The sequence below is a fragment of the Schistocerca serialis genome, chromosome 6, assembly GCF_023864345.2.
Source record: "Schistocerca serialis cubense isolate TAMUIC-IGC-003099 chromosome 6, iqSchSeri2.2, whole genome shotgun sequence".
Classification (NCBI taxonomy): Eukaryota; Metazoa; Arthropoda; class Insecta; order Orthoptera; family Acrididae; genus Schistocerca; species Schistocerca serialis.
In genome coordinates, this window is record NC_064643.1 from 715,400,275 (window position 1) to 715,411,930 (window position 11,656).

General features: G+C 44.0%; 1 pseudogene; it reads right to left on the bottom strand.

Moving 5' to 3' along the window:
• Positions 1 to 7,689: 7,689 nt before the first annotated feature.
• LOC126485667 (5S ribosomal RNA) lies at positions 7,690 to 7,806 on the bottom strand (annotated as a pseudogene).
• Between the last annotated feature and the right edge of the window lie 3,850 nt (positions 7,807 to 11,656).

Here is an 11,656-nt window from a genome sequence, read left to right on the forward strand (position 1 = left end):
GGCGAGGACCATTCGCAACCGTCTCCATGAAGCTGGGCTACGGTCCCGCACACCGTTAGGCCGTCTTCCGCTCACGCCCCAACATCGTGCAGCCCGCCTCCAGTGGTGTCGCGACAGGCGTGAATGGAGAGACGAATGGAGACGTGTCGTCTTCAGCGATGAGAGTCGCTTCTGCCTTGGTGCCAATGATGGTCGTATGCGTGTTTGGAGCCGTGCAGGTGAGCGCCACAATCAGGACTGCATACGACGGAGGCACACAGGGCCAACACCCGGCATCATGGTGTGGGGAGCGATCTCCTACACTGGCCGTACACCACTGGTGATCGTCGAGGGGACACTGAATAGTGCACGGTACATCCAAACCGTCATCGAACCCATCGTTCTACCATTCCTAGACCGGCAAGGGAACTTGCTGTTCCAACAGGACAATGCACGTCCGCATGTATCCCGTGCCACCCAACGTGCTCTAGAAGGTGTAAGTCAACTACCCTGGCCAGCAAGATCTCCGGATCTGTCCCCCATTGAGCATGTTTGGGACTGGATGAAGCGTCGTCTCACGCGGTCTGCACGTCCAGCACGAACGCTGGTCCAACTGAGGCGCCAGGTGGAAATGGCATGGCAAGCCGTTCCACAGGACTACATCCAGCATCTCTACGATCGTCTCCATGGGAGAATAGCAGCCTGCATTGCTGCGAAAGGTGGATATACACTGTACTACTGCCGACATTGTGCATGCTCTGTTGCCTGTGTCTATGTGCCTGTGGTTCTGTCAGTGTGATCATGTGATGTATTTGACCCCAGGAATGTGTCAATAAAGTTTCCCCTTCCTGGGACAATGAATTCACGGTGTTCTTATTTCAATTTCCAGGAGTGTATTACAATACAAAATACGGATGTGTTCATATGCAATAGACTACTCTGAGTCCTCAACTTCAAGGTAAGAAACACACTTCACAAATTTTTCTGAATGTGTGTTACACATGTTTCAGACTTCGAGGTAGAATGGGATAGGAATGATGATGGAAATGGGATCACATTTGAGGAAGTGGAGAAAATGGTCAATAGATTGCAGTGCGATAAAGCAGCTGGGGTGGATGAAATTAAGTCGGAACTCATCAAATACAGTGGAATGTCAGGTCTTAAATGGCTACACAGGATAATTGAAATGGCCTGGGAGTCGGGACAGGTTCCATCAGACTGGACAGAAGCAGTAAGCACACCAATCTTTAAACATGGAAACAGAAAAAGATTGTAGCAACTACAGAGGTATCTCTTTAATCAGCGTTGTGGGTAAAATCTTCTCAGGTATTGTTGAAAGGAAAGTGCGAGTATTAGTTTAGGACCAATTGGATGAAAATCAGTGTGGGTTTAGGCCTCTTAGAGGTTGTCAGGACCAGATCTTTAGCTTACGGCAAATAATGGAGAAGTGTTACGAGTGGAACAGGGAATTGTATCTATGCTTTATAGATCTAGAAAAGGCATATGACCGGGTTCCTAGGAGGAAGTTATTGTCTGTTCTACAAGATTATGGAATAGGAGGCAAACTTTTGCAAGCAATTAAAGGTCTTTACATGGATAGTCAGGCAGCAGTTGGAGTTGACGGTAAATTGAGTTCATGGTTCAGAGTAGTTTCAGGGGTAAGACAAGGCTGCAACCTGTCTCCACTGTTGTTCATATTATTTATGGATCATATGTTGAAAACAATAGACTGGCTGGGTGAGATTAAGATATATGAACACAAAATAAGCAGTCTTGCATATGCGGATGACTTAGTTGTGATGGCAGATTCGATTGAAAGTTTACAAAGTAATATTTCAGAGCTAGATCAGAAATGTAAGGACTATGGTATGAAGATTAGCATCTCCAAAACGAAAGTAATGTCAGTGGGAAAGAAATATAAACGGATTGAGTGCCAAATAGGAGGAACAAAGTTAGAACAGGTGGACGGTTTCAAGTACTTAGGATGCATATTCTCACAGGATGGCAACATAGTGAAAGAACTGGAAGCGAGGTGTAGCAAAGCCAGTGCAGTGAGCGCTCAGCTACGATCTACTCTCTTCTGCAAGAAGGAAGTCAGTACCAAGACTAAGTTATCTGTGCACCGTTCAATCTTCCGACCAACTTTGTTGTATGGGAGCGAAAGCTGGGTGGATTCAGGTTACCTTATCAACAAGGTTGAGGTTACGGATATGAAAGTAGCTAGGATAATTGCAGGTACTAGTAGATGGGAACAATGGCAGGAGGGTGTCCACAATGAGGAGATCAAAGAAAAACTGGGAATGAACTCTATAGATGTAGCAGTCAGGGCGAACAGGCTTAGATGGTGGGGTCATGTTACACGCATGGGAGAAGCAAGGTTACCCAAGAGACTCATGGATTCAGCAGTAGAGGGTAGGAGGAGTCGGGGCAGACCGAGAAGGTACCTGGATTCGGTTAAGAATGATTTTGAAGTAATAGGTTTAACATCAGAAGAGGCACCAATGTTAGCACTGAATAGAGGATCATTGAGGAATTGTATAAGGGGGACTATGCTCCAGACTGAAAGCTGAAAGGCATAATCAGTCTTAAATGATGATGATGATGATGATTATGATGATGATGATGATTATGATGATGATGATGATTATGATGATGATGATGATTATGATGATGATCATTATGATGATGATGAGTTACACACATGTTTATGACACTGTCCACAATACTGTTTTGGGTTACTTAGATTGTTGTACTTCTGCTTCTTTGTTTTAGATTTTCTTACACAAACATGGCACCGACCTTCCCCTGCAGGAGGCTGACCTACTTCTGTTATCACGTCTTTGATTTTCTTTTGTAGAATAGTCTCCATTGATTGAACAATTTGGTTAGATAACCCTCTTGCATTAGCACTTCTTTCTTCTACCTGCAATTTCACTAGTTCCATCCCAGCTTGCAGAAGATAAAGTTTCCATTTGTTGTGTTTCTCTTCATTCCATCTTGGATGTTGCTGGATGAATGTGGTGGTTGCATTGATAGCACAAATGTCGATGGGAGAGTAAAATACAGATAGAGGCCATCTATTTGTTCCCCTCTTGTAGGTGTACATACGCGCCGTTTGATCAATGGTATCAATTCCACCATTAGTGGAATTATAATATGCATTTATCTCGGTTTTATTCATCTCTCCTTCAACAGTGCCTTTATCTTGGTGCATTGTTGACAACATCATTAAGTTCTTACTTGGTTTCGTTTTTGCTGTGTAGGACACCAAAGTTACTGGAGACCTACGTGCTGGGAACTGCACTAACTCACTGCAAGTTTACAAGATAAATAACAGCTGACTGACATCAACAATCACTTCCTCTGAAAGATCAAGTATACCAACCAACAAGAAACTAACTTGCATTGTTGTGGAGATGAGAAATACGAAATCCTACTAAGGGAAATTTTCTATAGTATGGAAGCCTAAGGGGGGGGGGGGGGGGTTGTTAGACCCATAATAAGTTTATTTATTTTTTCTTTCAAAGCAGGAATTTTCTATAAAATATATTGACACTAACGTTTCATAAAATAGCCAACAAACTATAACTCAAAGGGAATATGTAGTATGAAAGTTACTTGGGCAAAATCAGGGGACATAAAAAAATTGTGGGTTCAACGAACCCCCCCCCCCCCCCCCTTAGGCGTCCTAGGATTAAATGTGAGGAAGGGAGCCGACTGGATCTTCGTTGAAATAATCATCTCTAAGTCCTCTTGCAGTGACTAATTGGAAACAGAATTAAAACTAAAGGAAAGTGTTCAGTTTGGTATTCGAACATTGTTCAGGATTTTAACCACCGTTAAGACGTCGGCACACGGACCGTGCATCCAAACGTTGAGCGTTGAGCGTGCCGATTTTCTGACGTCATAGCGTGGAATAGCACGTTCGGGAGTCTTTCCGAACGTGCAGAGCAATATCTGGCATGTGAGAGATTCTGAGCGTGCTTCTGAGCGTTGACCAATGAGGTGGCACAACGCCGCCTACGTCACACGCACGCCGTCTACCTTCAGTACAGAGCTGTGAGGCGCCATATTGGCATTAATTTCAAGCATATATGTATATTTGCCGTTTTTGAGCACCAGCAATCACTGGGAAACCCGTTGTTAACTGTGTGATTCGTTCCAATACAATAATGAGAAGCATCATATTCGTGGCAAAAGAATTACTGTAATTTGTGTATTATGAGAGTAGGCTATTTGAAGGCAGCGACACACTGAAGATCCACCCAAAACGCATTGTTCTTGGAAAAATTTGTTATAATTATATTGAAATTAGTAACATGTCTACGATTAAGATTTTCAGCAAGGGCTAGGACACTAATTTTAGTTACTAGGGATGTGTTGTTGGTTTAGCAGCTGGCATGGTAGCTCAGCGTGTTCGGTCAGAGGTTTAGCTGCCTTCTGTAATAAAAAAACTGAGTTAATGGATCAACGAGGAACTAAAACGGGTGTCTTGCGACGTCCGCCCCGAGTAGATGTAACGAGCTATAACGAACAAAATGAGGCTTAAGGAAAAAAAGTTTAATGCTTAGCGTCACTGGCCTGTATTGAGTTGTTTGTTGGGGCGGCGGTTCCCGTCTTCACATTTCCAATTTATTTCCTAACATTCGGGTTTTATTAGGTTCTCATACTTTACAGTTTAATACAAGTATATACTCTAATATTTGATGTTATGTAAATATATGTTCACCTTTTTTTTGAGGGGTGACTTTGTTCGATTGACTTAATCTACTGGACGGCTTGCGCTACTTGTATAAAGATATTTTGCTCTTTTTTCTTTTATGCTTCGTAATTCACATGTTGCAAAGATTCTGCTGCTGGGCAGGAACAGTGATCAAGTAAGACTGGCCTTTGGGTTTTACTAAAATGTAGGAATGACAAAACAATGTTTATCTTATGCGGAGAAGTATTTCAAATTTATACCGCACTATTTCTAATGTCACTTTTATAAGCCTGTGTCCTTATTGATTGGACATGGTATTTTCCTTTTCGTGGACGATGGAGGAAATGTGCGTTTTAATGGAGCTAACGTGGGAATTTTACTCGCGCCCGTTGAGTAAACAGTGTAATTTACGAACTAGGAACATCCCTCAACTGCCGCTGGAGTGAGTTGCGATCGCGTATACCACCTTGGGGCCCACATACCGTATGCACAAGTCGCATCGTTCCTGAGCGCTCAGCAGCAGGTTGAACTTGGCACGCTCAACGTTAAGCCGTCGGCACACGGACCGTGCTGTCGAACGTTAACGCTTAGTGTGCCAAGTTCAACCTGCTGCTGAACGCTCAGGAACGATGCGACTTGTGCATACGGTACGTGGGCCCCAACGTGGTATACGCGATCGCAACGCACTCCAGCGGCAGTTGAGGGATGTTTTGCCCGCCGCGGTGGTCTAGTGGTTCTAGGCGCTCAGTCCGGAACGCGCGACTGCTACGGTCGCAGGTTCGAATCCTGCCTCGGGCATGGATGTGTGTGATGTCCTTAGGTTCGTTAGGTTTAAGTAGTTCTAAGTTCTAGGGGACTGATGACCACAGATGTTAAGTCCCATAGTGCTCAGAGCCATTTTAACCATTTTTTGAGGGATGTTTCTAGTAGTTCGTAAATCACACTGTTTACTCAACGGGCGTGCGTAAAATTCCCGTGTTAGTTCTATTAAAACGCACATTTCCTCCATCGGCCACGAAAAGGAAAGTACCATGTCCAATCAATAGGGACACAGGCTTATAAAAGTTCCATTACAAACAGCGCGGTACAAATTTGGCATACTTCTCTGCATACGATAAACATTATTTCATCATTCCCACATTTTATTAAAACCCCAAGGTCAGGCTTACTTGATCACTGTTCCTACTCAGTAGCAGAATCTTTGCAACATGTGAATTACGAAGCGTAAAAGAAAAAGGAGCAAAATATCTTTATACAAGTAGCGCAAGCTGTTCTGTAGATTAAGTCAATCGAACAAAGTCACCCCTCAAAAAAAGGTGAACTTATATTTACATAACATCAAATATTATAGCATATACTTATATTAAACTAATAATAAAGTATCAGAACCTAATAAAAACGCGAATGTTAGGAAAAAAATTTGGAAGTGTAAAGGCGTGAACCACCGCCCCAACAAAAAGTTCTTCTGGAACAGAGACGCTACCCATTACGCTAAACCCCTAACCGCTTAAGTACAATTAATTATATTGTGTTACCGCTTGCTAAAACCGTTAATGGTAGATAATTATGTTACTAATTGAAATTTAATTGTAACATATTGTACCAAGAACAATGCGTTTTTGGTGGATCTTCAGTGTGTCGCTGCCTTCAAATAGCCTACTCTCATAATACGCAGGTTACAATAATTCTTTTGCCACGAATACGATGTTTCTCATAATTTTATTGGAACGAATCACACAACTAACAACGGGTTTTCCGGTGATTCTCAATTTGCTGGTGCTCAGAAACGGCATATATACATATAGGCTTGAAATGAACGCCAATATGGCACCTCACAACTCTGTACTGAAGGGAGACGGCGTGCGTGTGACGTAGGTGGCGCTGTGCCATCTCATTGGTCAACGCTCAGGCGCACGCTCAGAATATCTGACATGCCAGGTATTGCTCTGCACGTTCGAAAAGACTCCCGAACGTGCTATTCCACGCTATGACGTCAGAAACTCGGCACGCTCAACGCTCAACGTTCGGACCACGGTCCGTGTGCCGACGGCTTTAACGTTCGACAGTACGGTCCGTGTACCGACGGCTTTACAACTCTGCTTGGTGTCGGCGACCGGGCATTGTCTTCTCTCGATGGACTGGCGGAGGAGGGAGAACTGCCACACGTGGCCCACGGCAGATAATTTTCCGTGCAAGTTTTTGTCGGCCGTCAGCGGAGCAATCTACGAAGAAGTTCGTGCAGAATCCTTCATTAACTGGCCGAGCCCGGGGCGCCTCAGAGGTCGGCAACCCGCCAGCTGCCAAGGTCACGCTCGGCCCCCACTCAGTCATGAGGACCGCTCCGCTACGGGTAACCATCTGTGAGGTTTCATTACAGCCGTCTATTCACACTTGACGGAGTGGAACGGGACGCCAAGACATTCCGTACATCCAGTCAGGTGGTGGCATTCACACAGACGTCAACACAATGGGACGCTATGGGACGCAACGGGACGTCGACATCAGTTTTTCTAGCGGAGAAAGTTTTGTCATTGAACTTGGTGTCGGAGGTTAATCTAGTCTCGCCATACTCACTCACGCTATAGCAGTGCGTTTTCCGGTTTTTGTCTTTAGATTCTTTATTTTATCATTTGATTTGTTTCCGTGTCTAATCGCAAAGGTTCCGAGAGGGCTTTGACATTTTTCCTTCGAATGTTCTTCAACAAAAGAGGCTGGATATCTGAAAGCCGTAAATGATTTAGGTTGTAAAATACATGGACAAACAAAACGCCTACTCTGTGTACAAATAGAACGTTAATTGGTGAATTACACTCCACCTTCAGATCACGAGTGGCCTACCGGGACCATCCGACAGCCGTGTCATCCTCAGTGGAGGATGCGGATACGAGGGGCGAGGGTTCAGCACACCGCTCTCCCAGTCGTTATGATGGTATTCGTGACCGAAGCCGCTACTGTTCGGTCGAGTAGCTCCTCAATTGACATCACGAGGCTGAGTGCACCCCGAAAAATGGCAACAGCGCATGGCGGCTGAATGGTCACCCATCCAAGTGCGAGCCACGCCCAACAGCGCTTAACTTCGGTGATCTCACGGGAACCGGCGTATCCACTGCGGCAAGGCCGTTGCCCAATTGGTGAAGCAGTTTTCATTAAATGTCTTTTTAGCGGTGTGAAAGTCAGCCGTATGAAAGGATAAATACGCAGTTGTTCTCGACGTTATTTGGTACTTAAAAACACACACATGTCTGCATCTCGTGGTCGTGCGGTAGCGTTCTCGCTTCCCACGCCCGGGTTCCCGGGTTCGATTCCCGGCGGGGTCAGGGATTTTCCCTGCCTCGTGATGACTCGGTGTTGTATGTTGTCCTTAGGTTAGTTAGGTTTAAGTAGTTCTAAGTTCTAGGGGACTGATGACCACAGATGTTAAGTCCCATAGTGCTCAGAGCCATTCGAACCATTTTGAACCAAAAACACACAAAAGACCGGCAGTGGATAAGGCAATACGGTTCTATGTATTGTCGTTTAAACAGTGATAGAAACGTTTGCACGAATATCTATGCTGTAACAAATAATTGTCAATATATTGTAACAAATAAGACCTCGGTCACAAATATTAAGTCAAAATTGACCTGGTTTCGACGCTACTATGACCGTCGTCTTCAGAATTAGACTAACTTGTACTAAAACATTAGGTATATAGTACATTAATAAAATTAAAGTTTGTAGTGACTCGAAAAGATGCAGTACACTTAGCGGCTCGCCATCTCCCAAGTGTTCATGACGTCGTCATTCCGGCTTAGATCCTTTTTTAATATGTGACTTGTAAGTACTGCATCTTTTCGAGTCAGTACAAACTTTAATTTTATTAATGTACTATATACCTAATGTTTTAGTACATTTAGTCTAATTCTGAAGACGACGCTCATAGTAGCGTCGAAACCAGGTTAATTTTGACTTAATATTTGTGACCGAGGGCTTATTTGTTACAATATAATTCTGACACGGTCACCGAACCTTAGCAGCTATGTTCAAAGTTTTAATTGTCAATATTTTAAAATGTTTGAATATTTCTTCACTTCTCAGCAGTTTGATTCTGCTGGTGTATTCCGGCTAGCTGAACCATGGATGGTAACTGTTAACCTCACTTTCACCGTTAGGATCTGCTTGACGTTTAATCTAGTGTGAATGTAGTTGCCTGTGACGTCTCCATCCGTTGACATACAGTATGAATCGACTTTTACTCGTCAAATACGCTTTCTCGTATCTCCCACAAATTATGTGCACTGTCACTTCGCGCAATATACGTGGAACAAAGCACTATGTCGCCTCTTGTCCTTGGAATGTAATATCTCTGCGTTTTAACACCTAACATCCTCCATGATCCACAATGCCTCTTTTCTAGCAGATACAGCTGCAATTTGATGAGCATTTCCGCGACTCTTTTCGTCTGAAACGAACCCACTACAATACACTCCGCACTTCTTTGGACCTTCCTCTCTCTCTCTCTCTCTCTCTCTCTCTCTTTCTCTCTCTCTCTCTCTCTCTCTCTCTCTCTCTCTCTCTCTGTCTCTTCTTCTTTCCTCCCTTAATTCTACTCTATTTCTAAAGACTTCTGGACAAAGTGGCAATACTCAAGAGCCAGTCGAAATTGTTTTAGAAATATACGTAGACTTTTTTCCAAAGAATATAAGTTTGCTACCTGCCTTGTGCTACAGCTAGGTGTGTGTGATCATTACACTCTATAAATATTTCCGGACTCTTAGTCCTAGATTATTTACTGTTGTGACTGTTTCAGTTACTGATAACCAATCGTAAAGCGATAGTATGTCTTGCCACCTATTCATGAGAAGTACCCCCATTTATTTATGGTGAAGGTAACAGACCCGTCCCTTCAGCAGAAGCCATCCTCTGTGGGTCTTCTTGCAGCTCTTCAGTTTTGTGTCTTCAGGCCTTTACATAACAGCAACATTCATTAATGGCTTAATGCAAATTACGGCGTTATCCATGAACCAATTGATACAGATCTTTAACATAATGGTCGTATAACTCTTCCTCAGGGTGAACGAAGTTACTCACACTTTTATCGGTTACGACCGTTAATAACCTGACGATCAGTTCTACCTGAGTCCTTTATCGAAACACATACTTGTTCTTATATTAAGTACAGTCGTATTTTGCTCACTAGGCGGCGGTGTTTAATTGCATCGATTGTGTTCTGGGAGCCCAGGAACACGGCACGAACCTAGCCGTCGTCGCCTGCTAGATTTTACATCTTACGGACGAGAAGAGCGAACCGAGTTTCATGAGGTAGCTGTTTGTGAAATATACATTGGGCAGTGCAACGGCTGTGTGCAGAACGGTTCACGTTAAGGCCGTAGAACACTACGAGATGGGTCAGGTCGCACTTAACAGGCACCACCCGAGAATATCGATACCTCATCCGAATGGCACTGCAGGACAGATCTGCGTCCTCCTCTGCTCTGGCGCAACACTGGGACAGCGTAGCACATCGTACACTTCAGTTCCAACTTCCGGGCTGGGAGGCCGTGGTCGATGAGTAAAATTTCCACCTAACGTTCCGTCTCCATCTGCAGGAGACATCTTCTGAGGTCGTCCGGCTACTGCCACTGAGGCTGCAGGTACTATCGCATTTATAGAGCGCGTAGAGGGCACCACCATTCGTCACGTGATATCGACGGTATGCCTATCTTTGGAAGGCGGCGTCATTCTCGATTAAGAGTGATCGATTGTCATTCTGCTGGCGCAACGTCGACATCCATATTTTGTCTAACTTTAAAATTTTCTCTTTTCTATTAAAATTCTTACGGTGTTTGTGAATCTCTTTTGCTTCTCTATACATGCGCGCATGATAATGGGATGTTCGTGCTAGAACGCTCGTCTCATTAAATTTAATTTCATGGTTCCCATCTCGAAAAACATGCCCAGCTACGGCCGATTTTTCAATGTGTCCTAAGCGACAGTTTCTTGTATGTTCGGCTAAGCGGGTGTTTACACTTCTTTTCGTTGTTCCAATGTATTCTTGTCCACAACTGCATGGAATTTTGTATACCCCAGGTGTTGCTAGGGGGTGTCGGGTGTCTTTTGCAGTTCTTAAATATTCCTTAATCTTCTTACTGGGTCTGAAGATTGTTTCGATCCCATACTTGGCCAGAACTTTTCCGATACGGTCCGTGACTTTATTAATGAATGGTAGGAAAACTTTTCCAGTAGGTGACCGTTGCTGCTCTGGACTTCTGGCTTCTTTTCTTCTTTGATGGAGGGCTCGATCAATTTTCTTGCTGGTATACCGTTTTTCATGAAGGCTGACCGTAAGTGATTTAGTTCGTCTTGTAAGTGAGCCGGCTTGCAGATTTTTCTGGCTCTGTCCACCAAGGTTTTCATGACACCTCTTTTTTGCCTAGGATGATGGTTAGATTCCTTGTGGAGGTATCGATCCGTGTGAGTGTTCTTTCTATATAGCTTGTGGCCCAGCGTGCCATCCACCCGTTTAATTACCGACACATCCAGGAAACTGAGTTAATCGTTGCTCTCTTTCTCCATCGTAAAGTGTATGTTCCGGTTAATGCTGTTCAGATGCACCGAGAAGACATCCAGCTCTTCTTCACCATGAGTCCACACTACAAATGTGTCATCAATATAGCGGTACCATTTATCTCGCTTTTACTGGCAGTCTGCAGCGCTCGCTATTCGAAGATCTCCATAAATAAATTGGCAACAGCTGGGCTGAGAGGGCTTCCCATCGCCACCCCGTCGATCTGTTCGTAAAACTCGTTGTTGTACTGGAAATAAGTTGTCGTCAGGCAGTGTTTAAAGAAAGCCACTATGTCAGTCGGAAAAATATCTGCTATATATATGAAATAGCTTCGTTTACAGGCACCATGGTAAACAATGACGCTACATCGAAACTCACAAGAATATCACTTGAGCTGGCGTTAACCTCCCTCATTTTTTCCATAAAAC